Genomic DNA, 23,618 nt, shown 5'->3' with positions numbered 1-23,618 from the left:
TTATTTGGTACTGATTTGTGGAAGTTCTTTCTATATTTTGGATATTAAATCCTTATTGGCTGTATCATTTGCAAATTTCTTCTTCCATTCGATAGGTTGCCTTTTTGTTTCCTTCACTGTGAAAAAGCTTATTGTTTTAGTATAGTCACAATAACTTATTTTTGATTTTGTTTCCCTTGCTTAAGGAGACCTATCCACAAATATGCTGCTAAGGCTGATGTCCAAGACATTACTGCCTATGTTTTCTTTTAGAAGTTTTAGGGGATCCCTGGGTGGTTCAACGGTTTGGCGCCTGCCTTTGGCCCGGGGCGCGATCCAGGAGTCCCAGGATCGAGTCCCACGTCAGGCTCCGGGCATGGAGTCTGCTTCACCCTCCTCCTGTGTCTCTGCCCCTCTCTCTCTCTCTCTCTCTATGTCTATCATAAATAAATAAATCTTAAAAAAAAAAAAAGTTTTATAGTTTCAGGTCTCATATTCAGGTCTTTAATCCATTTTGAGTTTATTGTTGTGTGTGTTGTAAGAAAGTGGTGCAGTTTCTTTTTTGCTTGTAGCTGTCTATTTTTTCCAATACCATTTTTTAAAAAGCCTTCCCTTTCGCTATTGTATATTCTTGCCCCCTTTACCATGAATTACTTGATCATATTAACTGACCTAGCTCTTCACCAACTTCCATTGATCTTTGTGTCTGTTTTTGTGCCAGTACCAGAATGTTTTGATTACTATACCTTTATAGTATATCTTCAAATCTGAGATTGTGATACCTCCAGCTTTGTTCTTCTCCCTAAGGTTGTTTTGGCTGTTCAAGGTATTTATTTGTAAGGAACCATATACAATTTTTAGGATTATTCTATTTCTTTGGAAAATGCTATTGGTATTTTAATAAAGATTGCACTGAATCTGTAGATTACTTTGGGTAGTTTGGACATTTTAATGACATTCTTCCAATCCACAAATATGGTATATGTTTCCATTTTTTCTTGTCATCTTCAAATTCTTTTGTCAGTGTCTTACAGTTTTCATAGTATAGGTCTTCCACTTCTTTGGTTAATTTTATTGCTAGGTAGTTTATTCTTTTTGGTACTTACATATTTATTTACACAAATGAATGAAATGGGGTCATTCTCCATGTAATTTTTAAATTTTGTTTTGGGTGTTTTGTTTTCAGTAACTTGGCTTTTATGAAGATATACTAAGTTATCTGTAAGATGCTTTCCAATTCTAAGACACTCTCCCTTCAGGTTGAATACCATGTTATCAAATTCAGTTAAATTATAAACTGACTTTTGTTCAGCATGACCCCAGACATATTTTGCTAAACACTCTTAGTTCCAACTATAAGATACTATTGCATTCAAAGGAAATATATTTGTATTTTAATTTATTTGCATTTAATTCAGATAGTACTCGTTTTAGCTGGGTTTGCAGCAGATTATATATGTTCAGACCTTTTCACAGGCTGATAGTTTACTGTAAGAATAGATCACAGCATCAAATGAGTGTTGGTCCCAAATGGAACAAGTGAGGTTGAAACTTGATCTGTTGTACCAGAAACCATCCCATTTGAGTGACCAGCTGGTTTTTAATAGGCTAAACAGTTTCTGATGATTATTTGTTCAAAACCCAGCAAATTAGCAAGTAAGACTTCTGAACTTGTGGTGTCCGTTTTGTAACAGGATGGGGGAACAACCTTTAATAAAAAATGCATTCCTGGGCAGCCCCGGTGGTGCAGCGGTTTAGCGCTGCCTGCAGCCCAGGGCCTGATCCTGGAGACCCAGGATTGAGTCCCACATCGGGCTCCCTGCATGGAGCCTGCTTCTCCCTCTGCCTGTGTCTCTGCCTCTCTCTCTCTCTCTCTCTCTCTCTCTGTCTCTCTCATGAATAAATAAATGAAATCTTAAAAAAAAAAAAATGCATTCCTTTCTGCCAGAGACCAAAGCAGAATTTCCCATGGAAAACAGCATGTCTGTTTTTTTCCTTTTTAAAGATTTTTTAAGTCTACACAGACTAGAAGAAGTGTTTGCATGTGTGCTTTCCCTGAGTCTAGGGTTGTCAGATGCATCTTCCTCATACTCCTCAGTTTGAAAAAGCTCTGAGTATATCCCAGAATACTGGACAAGAGGAGAAAGAAAAAATAGAAGGAAGGGGACAAAGGTATGTACTCTCTTCCACTCACTCTCCTGTTCTGGTCAGGATACCAATTTCATTTACCAGTTATTTCCTGCTTTGTTTGCAAAGAAAGCCTCAAATGATAATGTGCATGAACAGTGGAGTATACACACTCGTTTAAAAGTAAATTGGCATGGAGCCATCTAACAGAGCACTAGATCTCTATTTGGCAGTACCATCCATTTGTAGCTCCATTAATTCATGGTCCTTAATAATTTCTTCAGAGTAAATATGAAGTTTACTTTGTTTTATCTGAAGAAAGGACCCATAGAGCAAATGAGTAGTGTAAATACTTTTTCTAAAAAACATCAACTTGCTTGAAAGGACTGTTTTCAAATGCCTTTCATTTATTAGGATCCTATGTACTGATTATATGGGATTCTAGTCATTAAAGTAGTCCTATGAAGATATCCACTTAGTAATATTTTATTAGCACTTAATTTGAATTACTCTAATAAAATTCCACTTCTTTAAAATTTGTCCATAATTCATTATTGTTATATATATCTTCCTTCCATCAAGATAAATTTGTTGTAAGATATTGTAATTACTTACATGCCCTTAAATTCCTTGGATACTATCTGGTACAGTTACATTATTTGAGCAAGACTTTCAATTTTCCCTTGGTTTCTTAAGATAAAAATGTCTTGACCCTTAAATGGTATTACTAAGATTTGAATGCAGAGAGAGTTGCCTATAAGAAGCAATTAGGGAGGTAGGCAATTAGTTATCTCCACTGTGACTAGAGTCCAATGAAGATAAAAGCCAACTTTTTCTCCTCAAAACTTAGATTTCCATGATTGCATGAACAAATCTTTATTCATAAAACTTTTGTACTGCGCTGTGCTTAACCTATAGTGAACACTGGATAAATAATGAAGTATAAGAGTACATATGTCTTTGGGGTTTTCCTTTGTCTTTCATATAGACTGTTGTGATTAGAGCATTTCAGAATTGTATTGAAAGCACAACCTTTGATCATCCCATCCATCCATTTATCCGTGTTGCAAATATTTGGGGATGGAGCAACTTACTGTGGAACCAGCCAGGGAAAAGTCCCTGTACATGTCATATTTAACGTACAGGCCATTTAACCTTTTATAGAGAGATTGATCCAGTCTTTTGCCTCTTGCTATACTGAATTGCTGTGTGCTTGGTCAAAGTTCTATCCCAGACATCCTTTTGTGGTTATTGCTTTGTATTTAATTGGCTACTAGTTACAAAAAGGCATGTTCTGTGGGCATAGCCAATCCCTGTTTTATGTTCTTATCTCATGTTTTTCACTTTATGCTACTCTGTGTAACATCTAGGAACTCTCCAGTACTGTGGGGATTCACCGTTCTAATAAAGTAGCTTTGTACTAAAGGTAATAGCTAATATTTTTGAGCTTTGCTGTATCTATACCAAACACTCTTTTGGGAACATTCCATTTTCTCACTTTACCTTCATAATATTCATGAAGTGAGTGTTGTTATTGTTCCCAGTTAAGGAAACTGAGTCACACAGGATTATATTTGTATGATAATTGCACAAAAGCAAACTCTTGGTCTTTTTAATAGTAAGGCCATTTTGGCATCTCCCCCCCCCCCTTTTTTTTCAAATTGTTTCCATGTGATATCTCACTTGATCTGATACCTGTCCCCATTTGTTCACATGGGAGAAATAAGGTAAATGAGGGTGAGTGAGTCTCTGCTTTCCAGGTTAAGGACTCTATAGTACTTAAACTCAGGACCTCTAAATCCTGGACCAAGACCCTTCCTCCAGGAGCACACTTCATTCTTTCTGCTCATCTGACCAGTAGATCTCTCCTGAAGATGTGGGTCTCTCAGTTTTAATGCGAGATTTAGAATCTTGGTGACTTTTAATAGTTTCTGGAAGAGCATTATAATGTAGCATTACTCATATCCACTACATTTAGTCTAGGATCTAGAGTATTTCAAATAAGCACCAAGCACCGTACCGTCTTTTTCTGCCCCTTTGTTGGATTAATATCTGGAATCTGCCCTTAACAGCTCTGGAGTAAAAGGCCAGTTCTCTGACCAAAGAATCAGCACTAAATGGGAAATAAATCAGAGTTTGCTATAGCTAAAAGGGAAAAACTCCCACAAATTTATGTCATTTTAATTGATTCTTTCATCCTTGATAGATTTTCAGGATCTCAAAGAAGCTCTATGAATGTACCTGTAGAAGCATCTTGTTTTACATATGACGAAAATGGTGAAAGCACTTCTTTTGACAGGAAACTTCACTCCTTGTTACTGAAAACTGTCACAACAGTCATTATGTCTGGCTTTCAGAGATTTCCTAGAGTTAGGAGAACAATAGACAGTTAAAATGGCAATATCAAGAGCATTCTGGGGTTTTATAATGAGTATCAAGGGAAATTTTTTTTCTCTTGAGTTTGTAAGAAAAGAGTAGGAATATTCAGGAGGCTGAGGATAATGTGGAAATGAACTTTAATGCTTTATTTTTAAAAACAGTGTTCTTTCTAACCATTGGAAGTTGAAAAAATTAATTTTATATTATAGTTCCCATTTTCTTGTTACAGAGTTGACAGTGACTAAGGGATGTTTCTCTTCAGCTGTCCCTCTCTGCTTGTTAAGTAATTCTCCCCAAAAAGTACATTTGCACCTTTTTGTCTCTGTTTATTGGGGTGGGAGCAAGAGAAAGAGAGAGCACGCACGAGAGTGAGCATCTTAAGCAGGCTCTACACCAGGTGTGAAGACTGATGCAGGACTCAGTCTTAACTACCCTAAGCTCATGACCTGAGCTGAAATCAAGAGTTGGATGCTGAGCCACCCAGGCACCCCAAGTCTCTTTTATTTGATTAAGCATCATTTAGAAATCTTGGATCCCTTTTGTTGGTTCTTAACTTTTATATATATAGGGCTTCTGAGGCTCATGATTCCTAATTTAGCAATAGGAGTTATTTCTCTGCTTCCTATAAACCCACCTCTCACCCCCCACAGAAAGACTCCCATGCATTAGGAAGAGCATTGGTTTATTTGGTTGTGCTACAATGTGTTTTCACAATTTTTAAATCTTAATTTACATAGCTCAAATATGATTTCTTAATTTTAATATAGTTTTGCTATATTTACTATGCCCACCATATTAAAAGTGCAAACTTTGTATGTAATTTATGTGAGTTGTTGCTTCCATGTCTGCAATTTCTTGCTTTCAGGGGCTGTGGATGGTTTTAGAGACTCCTGTGTTGGTTACCTAATATACCTGAAAGGTAAAAATAACCTACTGGCTTATTATTTTAAAAAACTAATATGAAAGCAATTACAAACATTTTTTAAAAGATTTTATTTAGAGAGTGTGCACATGTATGAGTGGAGGGAGAGGGAGAGAAAGACTCTCAAGCAGACTCTGTGCTGAGCATGGAGCCTGACATGGGGCTCAGTCTCACAACCCTGAGATCATGACCTCTGCCAAAATCAAGAGTCAGATGCTTAATTGACTGAGTCACCCAGGTGTCCCAATTATGAACATGTTTCTAAAGTATGAATAAGACTTATATTTTCAAATTAATCAACATTTATAAAAGCTATTAAGTGAAAATAGGCTTTTCCCTCTATTCTCTGATTCCTAAATATCATTCTTTAAAGATAGTCACTGTGAAGTTTCTGCAGGTCCCTCTAGGAATGAACTAATGTTCTATTCATCTAAAAACACATAATATATGTGTATATGCATATGTACACATAACATACATCTATACTTATTTATGGAAACATAGGTTTTGTTATACAGTATATTTCCCTTAGCAATGTATCTTAGATATATGCTTAGATCAGTACATATAGATCTACCTCTCTTAAATGTCTGTATAGTACTCCATTGTGTTGGCATGCCATCAGTTAACTTCTGTGTATCAACATTGTAGTTGTTACCAGATTTTCTTGTTGCAAACAATGCTGTAATAAACATCTTAACGTATCTTTTTACGTTTTTTTTGGTAAATATATTTGTAGGATATCTTCAAAGCAGGGAAATTACTAGTGAAAGTGTGTGCATTTTTAGTGTCACTAAAAAGTGCCAAATTGTCCTCCAAAATTACCAATTTATACTTCTATCAACAGTTTATAAGAATGTCATGTGTCTATACATCTTTATCAGCATTGAATATGACAAAAATTTTAGTTTACAGGTATGATAGGTGAAAATAGTTACTTTAAATTTTTAGTTACTTCTGTGTTTATAGTTGACTTCAATAAATGGTTACTGAACACTTACTGTGTGCCATCATTGAAATAGGACCTAGGGATCAAAAATTATCCTAGTAAAGTCATAGAAGTGGGTAAGAAGCTTCTTTTTAGAAGAAACCAAAGATAACAAGCATAGAAAAGTTAGTCTTTTGTTCCCCTGCTAGCAGAAGGAAGTTGTCCTATAAAGGAAGGACAGTGGCCACCAGGGTCAACTTTTGATTCTATTGCTAGTTTAAACTGGCGACTCTTCCCTTCGCATAAGTGGCCTTGCTTTCCTTGTGGAAGGCAATAGCTTTTATTTTTCTCCAGAACCTGGCTTGATTATCTCATCAGGTGTTTTTAGGAGCTAGCATCTGCTATTGGGCTCTGTTCTGAAAAAAAAGCACCAGGCAAACATGAGATCCTACCAGCAGAATGGCACAAGGGCTGGAGAAACTTGGTTTATTCATTGTTCAAGCTCCTCCACTTCTGTGGATTTTCAGAGAAAGGGAACCCAAATTATATTATAGGCACCTTGAGTGTTTCTTAGAATTCACTGAGGCAGGGAAATGAGGATAGCAGTATCAATCAGGAGCCATGTTGGTTCCTAATACCAACATTACCTATATGAATAAAGTATAACATGTAAGTTAAAGTATCTGGTTGCAAGCCTATTAAGTCAATAAATTGATAGAAGGGTCCTAAATATACAACATACTAAATGGATAAACTTGGTTTTAATGAATGAAGGCTAATATACCAATAATTTGACTCTTATAGCTGAGGATGAACAAGATTTGAGGTTCTCTAAAAGTGGAATTTTCCCTGGACTTAGCCTAAAAAGAGCTCCTTAGAGCTGTCCACTCTTGGCCCATTGTCTTGAGCCTATGGACATTTTTTCCCCTTGGGGCAGGAGAGGACTTCAGTTTGCTCAAGGGCTATGTGTGCTCCAGGCCAGTACCCTGGGACAATGTTTTGATAGCTGACCTTTCCACAGCCAGCCAGCCCTCAAATAGGCTTTAATAAATAAAGAGAAAAAAGCTAAGCCCCTTTATTTAATTTTTTTTATTTTTTAATTTTTTTTTTAGCTAAGCCCCTTTAGAAGGGCTAGAACAGGCTAGTAGTTGCTAGGCAAGTGAAAGTAATTCAGTGTCCTTGCCAAACATCTGCCATGCAAATAAGGAACTTTCAGGGAAGGGGGAGTGAAATGGTAGTGCATGTTCGTTGCCATAGGAATGTTTCCCTGATTGGAACAAGACCACAGAGCAGAGACGGCTGCATGTATGGTTCCTTCTGGTTGGAAATGGAAGCCCAGAGTGGGCAGTGCAGCAAAGGTAAAGCATGGGGATGAAGGAGCAAAACCCAAGGTTCTCTGGAGGTAAGGGTGTGGGAAAGGTATAAGGTATAGTGAGTCCTCTGAAAAGAGGAAGGGCTCCAGCAAATGAGACCTTAGATGCCTTATGAAATTAATGGTTTCTTAAGCTAAAATCGGAGGGAGAAGAAAGAATAGATTAACTCAGGAGAATTACATGTTGAGCTCTTAGGCTATTCTGAAGACCTGAGATTTATTGGAGAAATAACAATTCAAATTAAATCAGGGAGAATTCCAGTTAGAGTCTGGAATAAACCCAGGTTTAAGTTAGACGTAGGTTTAAAATAGAATTTAGTGGGAAAAGATGATTAATTTAAAGGTAGGCATTTTTAATTTATGTAAATATTACACTAGATTGTCTTTATTTTAATTCTTAAAGATAATGATTAAAGATTTGTTAATAAATTGTGCTGCTATATTTATTGAGTTCTATTTTTATAGGGAAAAGAAGCACAGTTGACCAAATTGTGTACTACCAGTGCCAAACCTTAAGGAGACCCTCTGAGATGGGCTTACTGCCCTATTAGTAAGCACCTTATCCATCTGGTAGAAGTTTCCAGCTCAAGGTCCAAGCAGAAATAAGCAGCTGTTTAGCAAATACTGAACTTTTTTTTTTTTTTAAGATTTTATTTATTCATGACAGACTCGCAGAGAGAGAGAGAGAGAGAGAGAGGCAGAGACACAGACAGAGGGAGAAGCAGGTCCATGCAGGGAGCCTGACGTGGGGTCTCCGGGATCACACCCTGGACTGAAGGCGGCGCTAATCCCACCAGGGCTGCCCAATATTGAATCTTTAATATGCTGTTTAACTTCTCTGTGATTGATTGATTATCCAGCTCTTAAAATGGAGGTGATAGCTAATCCCTGTCTCTCAGAATGGTGTGAGCATGGATGCTATTCTCAGTGAATACAATTTCTGGGGTTGGTATAACATCCCAAGGTGCCTATGATGACAATGACAGCCTTAGTTTGTCATTAGTGGTTCAGGTCAAAGAGTTTTATATTTTAGGCTACAATCTTAAGAGGAACTGTCTTTATTTTTTTTTATTTTTATTTATTTATGATAGTCACACACACACACACAGAGAGAGAGGGAGAGACACAGGCAGAGAAGCAGGCTCCATGCACCGGGAGCCTGACGTGGGATTCAATCCCGGGTCTCCAGGATTGCGCCCTGGGCCAAAGGCAGGCGCCAAACTGCTGCGCCACCCAGGGATCCCGAGGAACTGTCTTTAATGATAAAGGTTTACTTGTACATATGAAATAAATATTTATTATCATTTGCTATATTCATGTTTACTTGCTATTTAAAATAGTTTCTTCTTCAGAATATATATGTAAAAATATTAGCAGTATATCTGTTGACTTTTTATGTGGTTTCTTTTTGGGTCATGTAAAAGAAGGCTAATAGAATGTGAGGTTTATTCTCAAATATTTGAATTCTTGTAATAGACGAATAGAAATGATGCCATGGGACCTGGATTTTAGTAGTCACTGTGTCTGTTTCAGGGCTCACTCCCTAGGTCAGTTTCTTGAGTCTGGAACTTCAGTGTTAATTTTACCTTATAATTGATCAGATGTTGGTTGATTGACACATTATCTGAGACAAATTTGTAAACCAAATGCCAAATTTTAATTTACAAGGAGAGTGTAATTAGAAAAACTATCTTCGGATTCTTCAGATGGTATAACCTTTCCCTAATATGATTTTGACAAGTCAAAATATATACTGGCCATAATGTTCTTTAAACAAAAAACCCCCTACATTCTTTTTTTTTTTTTTAAGATTGATTGATTGATTTATGATAGGCATAGAGAGAGAGAGGCAGAGACACAGGAGGAGGGAGAAGCAGGCTCCATGCAATCCTGGGACTCCGGGATCGTGCTCTGGGCCAAAAGCGCCAAACCGCTGAGTCACCCAGGGATCCCCCAACCCCTACATTCTTCATGTAGATTCTCTAATAACAACTACAGCTATGCAAAGCAGAATGGAGAGCCCCAGTGAGCTGCTTATGTTGAAGCTCCCAGTGCAGGTTGAAAGCCTACTTCCAAGTGTGGGAGCAATACTTACAGATAAGTTGAGCCTGACTTTCTCTGGAGGGCTTCTTTTAACTAGGCAAACCTAGGAACCTACAAACTCCTTTAACCTGTCATTGAATAAAGAAACAAGAGGTGTCAAGAAAAGGAAGCTTATTGATTGCATGTTATGTACCAAGCATGCTAAGTATTTTATATATATTGACTCATTTAATTCCGTAACCACCCTGCAAGATAGATAGGTAGTATTTTCATTTTACAGATCAATAAAAATGCTCAGTAAAGTTATGTAGCTTGCCTAGGGTCACATAATAAGTGAGCAGGGATTTTCTTTGGCTCTGAAATCTGATTACCCTAGCATCCAGTAGACCTCAGTAATTTCATATTCGTTCCACTGAATTTGAGGAGGACACCTGATATCACACTGTGATGCTAACATAAATAGACTAGAATAAAAGATAGATATAGTAATGGAATAAATTTCGTTTATAGATGGAGATTGTTAATGTGCATCTCAGATCCTTTGAAGTAGTTAAAAACAAAAATACTAAAGGATTTTTTTCAAATAGATTTATTTATTAAAGATTTTATTGATTTATTCATTCATTCATTCATGAGAGACAGAGAGAGAGAGAGAGAGAGAGAGAGGCAGAGACACAGGCAGAGGGAGAAGCAGGGAGCCTGATGCGGGACTCCATCCCGGGGCCTCCATCCCAGGACTCCAGGATCACACCCTGGGCCGAAGGCAGGTGCTAAACTGCTGAGCCACCCAGGCAGGGATCCCCTCAAATAATAAATTGATAAATGAACCAACTCATCAACATCAGTGATCAGCAGGTATAATAAATACTAAATCAAATTTAACTTCCAGGGTGGTGCTTGCTGCTTTTTGTATGATAATGATAGAGTTCTATCATTATGGTTTTTAGAAACTGTGCTATTTGGGGTTGTTGGTTCTCGGTCTTTTATCTTTTGGGTACATGAGAGGATGACATTTACATTCAATATCTTTTCTGTAGATAAGACAACTGTTCAAGTTATCTAATGCTGCAGCACAACAAAGTTAGTGCCTTAAAGCAGCAACTATATTTTGCTCACAAATCTGCAATTTGGGCAGGGCTCAACAGGGACAGTTATCTTGGTTCCATTCAGCATCAGCTGGATTGGCTTAGAGGCTGGAGGCTGTAATCATCTGAAACTCACTCCCTAAACTGTCTGGAGGGCTGGGAAAGACTAGAATAGCTGGGCTCTTCTCAGCATCTCTCTTTCTTTGTGGTCTCTCCAGCAGGACAGCTTCAAGATAGCCAGACAACTCAGTGCTCTCAAACCATATGACCCAAGAAAGAGAAAGGCGAGAACCTTATCTTTTATGACCCATCCTAGGAAATCACACAACATTCTTACCCCACTCATTGAAGCAGTTACAAAGGCCACTCAGTTTCAGTGGGAATGGAAATAAATTCCATCTCTTGTAAGGAAGTGAAAAGCTTCTGGAAGAGCATGTGGGACTGGAAATATTGTAGTGGCCATTTTTGGAAAGCAGTCTGCTACACAGATAAGCTAGGCTACAGGTTACATGCTGGTGCCCAAGCTACATGTATTTCTGATCATATTTATCTATTACTCCAGGGAGCATATTAGCATGCAAATAAAATATTTATTTCCCTATAACTAAACCCACCAAAAGTCATTCTTCAAAACACATTATCTGCAAGCTCTTGGCACTCTATCTACCATTAGAAACATACTGTAAAACACTAGTGTATTAGGCTAATGAAATAGAGAGTTGAGACTTTACCTAAATTTTTCATCATTGTTAAGCCAGTATTTGGTAAATGTTCCTGAATGGTCCTATTTCTCCTTTTCTACTTTGTGTGCAGAGGTAAACAACTGAAAATTTATATAAACAGCTTTGCATAGAAACCTTTTCATTTAAAACCAAAAAAATGAGGACAATTGCACTTAGAACTGAGTGTTTCCTGAAGGGGTTTGTTCTAGCATCTTATAGTGGCTGCTGCCTCCTCTTTTGAAGTTGAAATGATTATTCAAGACACACATTTTCAAAGTTGACAAAATTAGTATCTTCTCCCAAGCACTTCTTGTAAATTGTGGGAATCCTATGACATGACAGCATACTTTTGCATTAATTGGGCTATTCTAGCCCTTTTTAAAAACTATAAAATAATTCATCCATATAACAGAGAATATAAAATTTTAGGTACAGTTTGAAGAATTAAAAACCTAAATACTCCTGTGCTTACCATCCAGGTTAAGAAGTAAGCCATTACCTTCCTTCCATACCCTGTACAGGTCAGACCTGACCTGACTTTTGTGTTGCCACTTTTCTTTCTTTTGTCATATTACCACCTATCTAGTCAAATCCTTCAATTGTTTGGATCTTCATACAGTGTTTTTCACTTCAGTTAAAAACATTTTATATAAAGAGCAGGCGTATCTTTTGTTAAATTTATTCCTGGGTACTTTTTATTTTTGTTGCTGTTAATGATGTCATTCTGATTACTGCTGAATATACTCATGTAGTTGATTTCTACTTACTGGTTTTGTGAACATAAAATTTGCTAAATCTTACTAATTAAAATAATTTTTCTTTTGATTCGGGATTTCTACATAAATATATTATCTGTAAATGACAACAGCTATGTAGCTTTATATCTCTTATTTTTATCTTTGCCCTGGTCTGGCCTGCCAGACCAATGTTGAATAGATATGATAATAGCTGGCACCCTGGTCTTTCTTCATTCTGATTTTAAAATAAATTTTTTTAATGATTTTCATTATCAACTATATAATGTTCATTGTAGGTTTTGTTGTTTTTATTTTGATAAATATCCTTTGTCAAGGGCTTTTCTATTCTTAGTATGCTGAGTTTTTAAAATTGTGAATAAATGTAGAATTCTATAAATATTTTTCCGTGGCTGATGATTTGACGATATGGTTTTTTCCCTTTACTTTGTTATTAGGATGAGTTACATTAACTGTTTTTCTAATAATAAATCAAGTCCCCATGCCTTTGATAAACCCAATTATCTTTACAAATAATTTGTTTAGAGTTTTTCACCTTTGTGAAATTGACCTATAATGCTCATTTCTCATTCTGTTTCTTTCTTAATTTGGAATCAGAGTTATGTTGAAAAATATATTTCTAATATTTAATTGTATTACAGTAAAAGAATCTTTAGAAGTTTGAGGCTATCACTAGTTTTGTTTTCAAAATTGTATAATGTATCACAAATTGTTGCATTTAATATTCTACATGTGTTTTATATTGCTAAAAAGCTTATCAGTTAAGCTGTTTAAAACTTCTGTCCTTACTAATATTTTATTTGCTGAAGCTATCCATGACTAGGAGAGTTCTATTGTAGTTTCTTCTTCGGGTGATGGATTTGTCCATATCTTCTCATTACCATGTAAATTTTTGCTTTGCAAGTTTTGAGACAATATTAATAGGTACATACAGGTATATAATTCTTTTGCATGTGTCTTGTTCTGTGTTTTAGGTGTATCTTTTACAGGCAATATGTAGCTAGATTTTCGTTCAGTCTAAAAATATTTACCCTTACTTGGAAAGTTGGTTCCACTAGCATTTATTGCAATTAATAAGAAATTTATACTTCTTACACTGTTTTATGTATTTTTATGAATGTTTTCTATTTCTCCCCTTTCCCCTTTTGTCATCTGAATTAATAATTCTTTTTTTCTTTTTTTTTGTATTTCATTTTTTCCTCTTCCTTCTTTGGAGGTTATATGCTTTATATCTACTCCCTTAATAGCTGTTCTTGCTAGTTTGATGGGCATACTTTAAAAAGTTTCTATTTAATGAGTGTTACCACTCATGCTTCAAATCTTAAAGATATTTCTCCTCAGATTCTCTATTTCCCCCCACAGATTATGCATTTTTCTAACAGTTTTAAATAATGTTTACTTAGTTTCGCCTATTTACCAGTGTTTTTCCTCATTGTTACTTTCTTCCCTCTTTTTGAAGTATATCCTTTAGAATTTCTTTAGTGAGTCTTTTTTAAATAGCAAATGCTATGATGCAGGAATGAATAAGATACATTTCCATAAAATATGTAATTGCAATGTAAACTAAGTACAAAAGTACAGATCAGGACAAAGTGTTGAGAGCACAAAGAGGGGAAGCTAAGTGTAGGGAGTGAGGAAGGGCATCTCAGGAAAGATTGTAAGAAATGAGATGTGAAGTCGTGGAAGGCTATGGGTGTGTTGATGGAACATTCATCAGCTCAGCAGGCTGGAACTTAGGCGGGGGTTGGTGCCAGATGGAGCTAGAGAGGTTAGTGAGCTAGCTAGTGGGTTGTGAAGAGCCTTAAATGCCAAGGTGAAGGCAACAGAAAATTGGGAGGAGGTTTAAAGCAGTGGAGTAACATGATTAAATGCATTATTTAGGAGTGATTTGTGTAAATATATGGAGGACAATGAGTTGCAATAGTCACCTGAGAGGAATTTGAAGGACTAAAACAAGACAAAGCAAAGATGACGAAGCGAAAAGATGAAATTTTAAAAAATATTGACAGGTAAAATTTTAATAATATATTTGAAGCAGAGAGGGTTGGAAGATGTATTTCAAGGACTCTGATTTAGAGGACTGGCAAGATCAAGGTGGTATACAAGTTTGGAAGTGGGGGGGGGAGGCACCATTGGGGAGAGAGAATGATTTTTAGTTTGTAATAAAACCATTTGATGTGTTTTCAGGATAAAAAACGGTGGATTTGGTTATTGAAGAATTAATAGCAAAGGTATTTGGGATGTCTCTGGATTGAGAACTCAGTAACATTTTTAGATTATATCTTGTTCTGGTCATTTACTGTTTTTCCTTCTTTTGCTTTCTGAGTTGTAATATAGACCTGTGCTTCAGGATGCAAACAGCAAATCCTGCTGTTTGAAAAATTATTGCCACTGGACAGTGATTGCTCTTGGCTGGTAGGACCTCTTGTTTGGAGTCTGTTTTAATCCTAGCTCTGTTCACAGGTTGGCAGATGTGACCCAGAGTATCTAAGAATATCTGGTAAGACATGAGAGAAAGGAGAGAAGGAAGACAGAGGTAGATTAAGGGAAGAGGAGAGGAAAAAATTTCCATTTAATTAAAGTGTTGGCAAGGCTTATGCTTCCTACCTATTGTGCGGGATTTTTTGTTTTGCATGTCGTTTTTTCCTCCAGTTTTATTGAGTAATAGTTGACACACATAGTTTGAGGCATATAGCATCATCATTTGACTTACATATATTGTGAAATAATTATCACAATAGGTTCAGCTAACATCCATTTTCTTATAGATATAAAGAGAAAATAAGAAAGAAAAAAAATTTCTCCTTGTGTTGAGACCTCCTAGGATTTACTTGAACAACTTTCCTACATATCATAACAGCAATGTTAACTGACATCCCGGGTACCTATTTCTCTTATAACTGGAAGTTTGTACTTTTGACCACCTTCCTCCAATTCCACCTCTCCCTAGTCTCAGCCTCTGCTAACCACAAGTCTTTCTATATGAGTGTCTTTCTATTTGAGTGTTTTTGGGTTTTTTTTTGTTTTTTTGGGGGGGTTTTATTCCACTTATATGTGGAATCATATAGTTGTTTATCTTTCTCTGACTTATTTCACTTAGAAAATGCCTTTAAGATTCATCCATGTTGTTGCAAATGAGAGGATTTACTCATTTCTTGTGGCTAAATAATATTCCATTGTATATATACATTTGACTTTTGAACAACCTGAGAATTAGGGGTGCCAGGCCCCTGCATGATTGAAAATCCATGTACAACTTCTGACTCTCTATAAACTTAACTACTAACAGCCTACTGTTGTCTTGAAGCTTGTGCTTTAGATCCTATCCAAAAAATCATTACCTAGACCCATGTCAAGGAGCTTTATTCCTGTTTTCTTCTAGGAGTTTCATGGTTTCAGGTCTTATATTTAAGTATTTAATTCATTTTGAGTTAACTTTTGTGAGTGGTATAAGATAGTCCAGTTTCATTCTTTTACATGTGAATATCCAGTTATCTTACTACCATTTATTGAGGAGACTATTTTTTCCTTTGTCAAATATTAGATGATCACAGATGGTTGGGTATATTTCTGATCTTTCAATTCTGTTCCATGGGTCTGTTTTTATGATTATGACAATATTCTATTCTGTTGATGACTACAATTTAATAGAATAGTTTGAAATCAGGAAGTGTGAATACCTCCACCTTTGTTTTTCTTTCTCTGGAATTTATTTGGCTATTTTGGGTCTTTTGTGGCTTCAGATAAGTTTTAGGAGTGATTTTTCTACTTCTGTAGAAGTGCCATTGGAATCTTGATAGGAATTGCATTGACTCTATAGATGGCTTTTAGTAGTATTAAAATTTTAACAATATTACTTCTTGCAATCCATGGACACAAATAACCTTCCGTTTCACTTGTGTCTTCTTTTATTTCTTTCATTATTGTCTTGTAGTTTTCAGCATAGAGATCTTTCATCTCCTTAGTTGAATTTATTCCTAAGTATTTTGGTGTTTTTGATGCTATTGTAAATAGGATTGGTTTATTTCTTTTTCAGAAATTTTGGTAGTGTATAGAAACACTACTGATTTTGTATGTTAATTTTGCATTCTTCAACTTTATGAACTCATTAATTAGATCTAACAGTTTTTTGATTGAGTCTTTAGAATTTTCCATATATAAAATCATATCATCAGCATATAGAGACAATTTTACTTCTTCCCTCCCAATTCTGATATCTTATATTTCTTTTTCTTACCTGATAGCTCTAGCTAGCACTCTCAGTATTGTGTGAAATAGAAGTAGTGAGACTGGGCATCCTTGTCTTATTCCCGATCTTAGAGGAAAAGCTTTCATTTTTTTCACCATTGAATGAGATGTTAACTCTCTGCTTGCCATATGTGGCTTTTATTATGTTGGTGTATACTCCTTCTATGCCTAATTTGTTAAAAGTTTTTATCTATCATGAATGGATATTGAATTTTATCAAATGGTTTTTCTGCATCTATTGAGATGATTATATTGTTTTCTTTCATTCTATTAATGTGATGTATCCTGTTAATTGCCTATGTTGAACCATGCTGATATCCCAAGGATAAATCCCACTTGATCATGGTGAATGATTCTTTTAACATGCTTTGGAATTTGGGTTTGTTAGCATTTTATTGAGAATTTTTGTATCCATATCCATCAGGGATTATGGCCTGTAGTTTTCTTTTCTAGTAGTGTCCTTTTCAGATTTTGATACCAGTTTAATGCTGGCCTCGTAAAATGAGTTTGAGAATGTTCTTTTCTCTTTGATTTTTTTGAAAGAATTTGAGGAGAATTACTGTTAGTTTTTTTTTTTTTTTTTTAATATTTTTGCAGAATTTACCAGTTAAGCCATCTAGTCCTGGGCTTTTCTTCATTGGGAGATTTTTGATTACTGATTCAGTCTCCTTACTAGTAATTGGCCTATTCATATTTTCTGTATCTTTCTGATTCTGTCTTTGTAAGTTACATGTTTCTAAGAATTTTTTCCTTCTGGTTGTTTAATTGTTGACATATAATTGTTCATAGTAGTCTAATGATATTTGGAATTTCTTTGGTATCAGTTCTTTGATAATTCCTTTTTCATTTATAATTTTGTGGATTTGGGTGGTTCTTTTATACTTACTCTAGCTAAGCATTTGTCAGTTTTATGTATCTTCAAACAACGGACTCTTGGTTTGGTTAATCTTTTTTTTCTATCGTTTTTCTGTTCATTTTTCACTTATTTCTGCATTAATCTTTATTATTTCCTTTCTCCTGCTCACTTTGGGTTCAGTTTGTTGTTTTTTTAGTTCCTTTAGGAGGTATAAAGTTAGGCTGTTTATTTGATATCTTTCTTCTTAATATAGATATTTGTTCTTAAGAACTTAATTCTTAGAACTGTTCTTGCTGTATCCCATAAGTTCTGGTATGTTGTTTTTTTCATTTTCATTTGTCTCAAGAATTTGCAAATAGAAAAATTTTACTTCCAATTTTCCCTTAGTTTTTTTGATCCATTGCTTATTTAGGAGAGTGTTGTTTAATTTTGGTGTATTCGTGAATTTCTAGTTTTCCTCTTGTTGCCAATTTCTAGTTTCATACCATTGTTGTCAGAGAGGATACTTACTTGTTTTATGGCCTAACATAGTGATCTATTCTAGAAAATGTTACATATGCATTAGAGAAGAACATGCATTCTGCGTTGGATAGGTGGATAGAATATTCTGTGTATGTTAGGTTCATTTGGTCTATAGTGTTATGAAGATCTTCTCTTTCCTTTTTGATTCTCTGGATGATGTATTTATTGGTGAGAATAGAATATTAAAGTCCTAATTAAACTATTATACTAGTTTAGTTTATACTAAACTTTATTACTCCTTTTAGCTCTATCGGTTTTGCTTTATGTAGGTGCTCTAATGTTGGGTGCATAAATATTTACAGTTGTTATGCTTTTTGGGTATATGGACTCCTTTATCATTATATGACCTTCTTTGTCTCTTTTTACTATTCTTTTTTACTTTAAAGTCTGTCTTCTCTGATATAACTTTAAAAAAAATTTTTTTTGGTACCATTTGCTTGTAATGGGTTTCCATCCTTTCACTTTCAGTCTATTTATGTCTTAAAAAAGCTAAAGTGAATTTCTTTTAGGCAACATATTGTTGGATTTTTAAAAAAGATTTATTTACTTGAGAGACAGCACATGAGTGGGGAGAGGGAGAAAGAATTTCAAGCAGACTCCACACCAAGCATGGAGCCTGATACAGGGCTTCATCTCATGACCCTGATATCATGACCTGAGTCACAATCAAGAGTCAGATGTTTACATCTGATGCAGCATCGCGCCATGTTGTTGGATTTATAAAAATCCATTCAGTCATTCTGTGTCTTTTGGTTTGATAATTTAATTCATTTACATTTAAAGTAATTATTGATAAGCAAGGATTTACTATTGACATTTTGTTCATTGTTTTTTTTTTTTAATAGATCCATTGTTGCTATTTCTCATTCTGTTGTCCTTTTTCTGTGTGTTGATGTATTTTTGTATCCATAGGCTTTGACAACTTCATCATATTCCTTTGTGTAATTACTAAAAGGTTTTCCCTTGTGGTTATTATGAGGCCTACATAAAATATCTTAAACTTTTAACACCCTTTTTTAAAGTTATAACAATTTAACTTCACTAGAATTTATATATTTTACAGTTTAACTTCACCCCCCCCATTGCATTTTAGGTTATTGCTGTTAAAATTTACATATTTTTAATATTAATATAAATTACTGTACTTACAGTCATTATTTGCTCCATTCTTTTTTTTTTTTGCTCCATATTTTTTGACTTTCAAACTAGAGTTGTGAGTTATGTACCACTATTACCATTTTGCAGAATCAAACTATGACTATATATTAATATTGCCAATGAAATTTACCCTACCTTTTTGTGGTGTTGTGAGGTTAATTGTCTTTTACTTTCACCCAAAGAACTCTCTTTAGCATTTATTGAAGGCAGTCTGGTGGTTATGAACTCCCTCGGCTTTTGTTTGTTCAGGAAAGTCTTTCTCCCTCCTTTATTTCTGAAGGACATCTGACAGTTTTTGTTTTTGTTTACTATTGTGAATATGTCATCCTGTTCTCTTCTGACCTGAAAAGTTTGTTGATAAATTGCCAGTAGTCTTATGGTGGGTTCCCTTGTGTGTAACTTCTCTCTTTTGCTGCTTTTTAAAATTCTTTGCTTTTGACTTTTGACAATTTAATTATAATGTGTGTCAGTGTAGTCCTATTGAGGTTCAATCTATTTGGGGCCCTTTGGGCCCCATGGATCTAGATTTCCATTTCTCTCTCCAGGTTTGGGAACTTTTCAGACATTATTCCTCTAAATTTATTTTGTGTGCCTTTCTCTTATTCTTCTGGAATTCCCATAATGCAAGTATTGAATATTGTTTCTTTTTATTTTGTCCTAATTTCTTGTAGGCTTTCTTCACTTTTTCATTTTTTTTTCTTTTTGTTTCTGTGACTAGGCAATTTCCAATGTCCCATCTTCCAGCCCACTAATTTTTCCTTTGCACAGTTGAATATACTTTTTAAAAAGATTTTATTTATTCATGAGAGACACAGAGCGCACGCGTGCGAGATAGAGAGAGAGAGAGAGAGAGGCAGAGACACAGGCAGAGGGAGAAGCAGGCTCCATGCAGGGAGCCTGACGTGGGACTCAATCCCCAGTCTCCAGGATAACAACCGGGGCCGAAGGTGGCACTAAACCACTGAGCCATCTGGGCTGCCCAGTTGAGTATACTTTTGAAACCCTCTGAGTTATTGTATTTTTCAACTTTAGGATTTCTGTTTATGGGTTTGTGTTGTGGAGGGTTGTTTTGTTGTTGTTTTTGTTGTTGATGGTTTCTGTTTCCTTGTCAAACTTCTCATTTTGTTCATGCAAAATGAGCAATAGTTTTCTACTAATTTTAGTTTTTCTACTTTAGTCTGTGTTTTTTTCTGGTTTGCTGAACTTCCTTAAGAGGATTATTCTAAAATATCTGACTATTCATAGATCTCCCACTTCTTTAGGGTCAGTTATTGGAGCTTTATTGGTTTCCTTTGGTGATACCATATTTACCTGATCCTTGATTTTTTACATTGGTACATATGCATTCAAGTAACGGGCCTCCTTTTCCAAACTTCGCAGGTTTTCTTTGGCAGAGATAGTTCTTTACTAGTCTGTTCAGTTTGGGTTTCTGGATGTGTCTGCTGGTAATGTCTTTGGGCAGGTGGGCCCTGCTATTGTGGTCTCTTTTGGGGAGACGCAACTATTTGAATTCTGAGAACAGGGGTGGGGTGAGTACCACTGTCTGAGACCAGTTGGATAGAACTGTTTGCTTGGTTCCTTACCCAAGTGAGGCTATAGGATGGATTTTGTGGTTGCCTAAATCTCTGTTCAGGCTTACTAGATGGTAGAACTGACTACTGTATTTAGTAGTAGCTAGAGCTATGATTTAACTTCCCTGCCCTGACAAAGTAGCAAGTAGGCTTAAGGCCTATATAGTTCATTCACTGTTTGGGGGCCCAAAGCAGGCCTGAATGTATTGAATTCCTTGGTCAAGTGAAGTCATTGGTTTTGCTCTTGCACATGGGGGAAATCATAGGCTATCCTGTTTTCTAATGCATTACATAGACAGTACATAGGGTTGTTGAATTGGGCTAAACAGCTTCCTGTCAGTCCTGGTTAGATTTCCTGGTTGCATAGGCTGAAGGCTGTATTCAGCTATGAACAGGACTATAAATTAAACTGCCTGCTCAGGCACAGCAGGAGAAGCATCTCTAAAACTGATAAAGCTCTTTGTTTGCTGTTTTAAGCTGACCTGCACCCCAAGTTCCTTCCTGAACAGGGTCACTGGCTTTGTTCTGCAAACTATTCACTTTATCTCGCCCAGGCAGGAGGGAGAAGGGGCTGTTCCAGGCTATTCTCAATTTCTCAAAGAGGCTTTCCGGTTTAGAGTTGCCAGGAACTACCCCCACCTTTGGCTATGACTTAATCCTCCTGCCTTTACTTAGCATGGAAGCCTAAATGCCCACACTGATTGTGCTCTGGAAGTTATCAGCTCTGCCCATTCACCTCTTAGCTTGTGTGCCACTGGGCCACACAGCTTCTAACAGTTGTCACTAGTCCTTCTGATCAGATGAGTATAGAAGGCACCCTCCACAGAGGATAGAGCTTTGACTTAGCACTTTGCCTGGGTGTGGGCAAACTCAGCTCTAGAGCCAGCAAAACTCTTCATCTGAGGATCCGAATCAGGCATATCTGCACCCTGCCAAGTTCCCTAATCAGAGTGCACCCCAGATTTGGTTCTGAAGATGAGCAAAGCTGATGAATGGGATTACTACTTGGGCACTGCAGGTAATTAGCTCTGTCTGCCAAGGTCTGTGTATTGATTTTTGCAAGATACTCACCCATGTGTCACAGATTCCTAGTGTCTATACCGTGCAGATTCTACTGCAATCCTTACCATGTGAGATCAGGGTATGGGCTCTCCTAAGTGACCTATAATGCTTGGGTTCTCTTTTCCTACTGGAGAAACTGGTGACTCAAGGGGGACCTCTCCTGGTGGTGCTGTACTGTCCTGGAAGAGGGGCAATGTGGTAAAAAAGTGACCACTTTTCTTACCTGTCTAATGTAGTACCTCTTGGTCTGTGAGATGCAGCAGTGTGTTTTGGCCTCACCTCTGTGTTCTAGGCTTCTCTCAGTGGTACCTTTTTAAAAAAAATAGATCTTGGTTCTTCTTGGGAAGAAGAGTATAATTAAGAATGACTTACATTGCCATCTTGGTGACGTCATTCTCCTACCTACTATTCTTAGTTAGCAAGATTAGCTTCTCTCCCTAGAGATTACTGCCCGGCCTATGAGGCCAGAGGAAGGCTTTCTTTTTGATGCATGAGTCATCACAGTGACTTAGTGACTTATTGGTCACTCACATGTAATAATTGCAATGATCACTGCTAAGAGTTGAGAGGAACTTCTCTCTGCCGGGGTATGAAGTAGCTTTGACAGGAGATGTGTCAGCTTGAAACCCAAGCAGCCCCTCAGCTTCTACCTGGTGCCATCATGTAGTGCCCTGGACTCAGGCATGCATGCAGAATATCCCATCACATCCAACACTTCTTGACAGAGGAAGAAGCTGGCAAGGGAATTTGGGAGAAAAAAAAATATATTATAAAATATTTTCTTTGGGGATCTGTACTTTCTCTGGCAGCATCATGATATGAAATAATTCCTAACCTTTTTATGTTGGTGGTGGGGACTGACCCATGGGATCCTACTGTGCAGATCAGCTGCTGTTAAAATATCTGATCTTTTAGAAGTGACTCAGGAGGAAAAGTGTCAAGTTAAAGTTCATCAGTTATCCTGGTCACAAAAAAATAGAATGAGTTGTTAAATGGCAGAATGAGTCTGTAATTTTTTACTTTGTCAGAAATTACAGTCATGACAAGATACATCCCTGCATTTGCATAGAAGTAGGTTTGTCACTATTAGCACATGCCTCTGGATGGTATTGGTAAGGCAGAAAGGGCATGACATATGTTAACACATATGAATAGTATTGGGCATTTTACCTAAATTATCTCATTTAATTGATTGTGCAGTTAACTGAGCTCAGAGAGTAAGGAGACTATCACGGTCTCTGAGCAGGTACATGGTGGCCACAGTTTAAATCCATGTATAATAGATTATACACAATGGGTATACAAATTTATACCACATTGCCTCCAGGGATGTTTTGGTATTTTTTTTACTTGAGAGAACAGATGTGGTTTCTGTGAAAAATTAGTCTCACCCAGAAACACCCAGGTGTTTTCCCTTGATAAAGACACTGGTCCTTTTATGCCTTCCCCAGATTTCCAACCTTCTATCCCCAGATACTGTCTCCAAGTTACGAGACACACAGCAGGAAAAAAAAAAAAAACTGAAAACGGGGCCCATTCCACAGCACAACAGCCAGCTAGCTCCATTGCATTCTTTGTTTTGTACTCTTTCTTTTTTTTATAATTTTTAAAATTTGTTTATTTATTCATGAGAAGCAGAGACAAGACAGAGAGAGAAGTAGGATCCACGCAGGGAGCCTGAGGTGGGACTCGATCCCGAGTCTCCAGGATCATGCCCTGGGCCAAAGGCAGGCGCTAAACCGCTGAGCCACCCAGGCATCCCTGTTTTGTACTCTTTCTTTAATGCCTGTTAGGTTATTTGTCATTGATGTTTTTATACTTTTAAAATTTCTGACTGTCCTTATCAGAAGAACAGATGTATGAAGTTCTCAACAGCAAAGGTATCAGCT

General features: G+C 36.5%; 1 protein-coding gene and 1 long non-coding RNA gene across 18 annotated transcripts in view; one reads left to right on the top strand and one right to left on the bottom strand.

Moving 5' to 3' along the window:
* The window catches only part of TMEM108 (transmembrane protein 108), a 344,051-nt gene that overhangs the window by 83,628 nt on the left and 236,805 nt on the right, over positions 1 to 23,618 (top strand). The window contains exon 1 of one of the 17 annotated variants that reach the window (XM_077865149.1): positions 14,151 to 14,321. The exons of the other annotated variants lie outside the window; for them this stretch is intronic. The gene's annotated coding sequence lies outside the window, so the exon portion shown is untranslated. Of the gene's footprint in view, positions 1 to 14,150; positions 14,322 to 23,618 lie in introns of those variants that run through there. 17 annotated transcript variants of the gene reach the window in all.
* On the bottom strand, positions 4,242 to 22,691 carry LOC144293887 (uncharacterized). Its single transcript, XR_013361258.1, has 5 exons — positions 22,565 to 22,691; positions 22,261 to 22,463; positions 21,953 to 22,038; positions 9,803 to 9,878; positions 4,242 to 4,470 (listed from the first exon to the last, which is right to left on the bottom strand). It is a non-coding gene; the product is annotated as an uncharacterized LOC144293887 (long non-coding RNA).

The sequence above is a fragment of the Canis aureus genome, chromosome 22 (assembly GCF_053574225.1).
Source record: "Canis aureus isolate CA01 chromosome 22, VMU_Caureus_v.1.0, whole genome shotgun sequence".
Lineage (NCBI taxonomy): Eukaryota > Metazoa > Chordata > Mammalia > Carnivora > Canidae > Canis > Canis aureus.
Note: the sequence above shows the minus strand (reverse complement) of the source record. Positions and strands in the feature narration are given on the sequence as shown.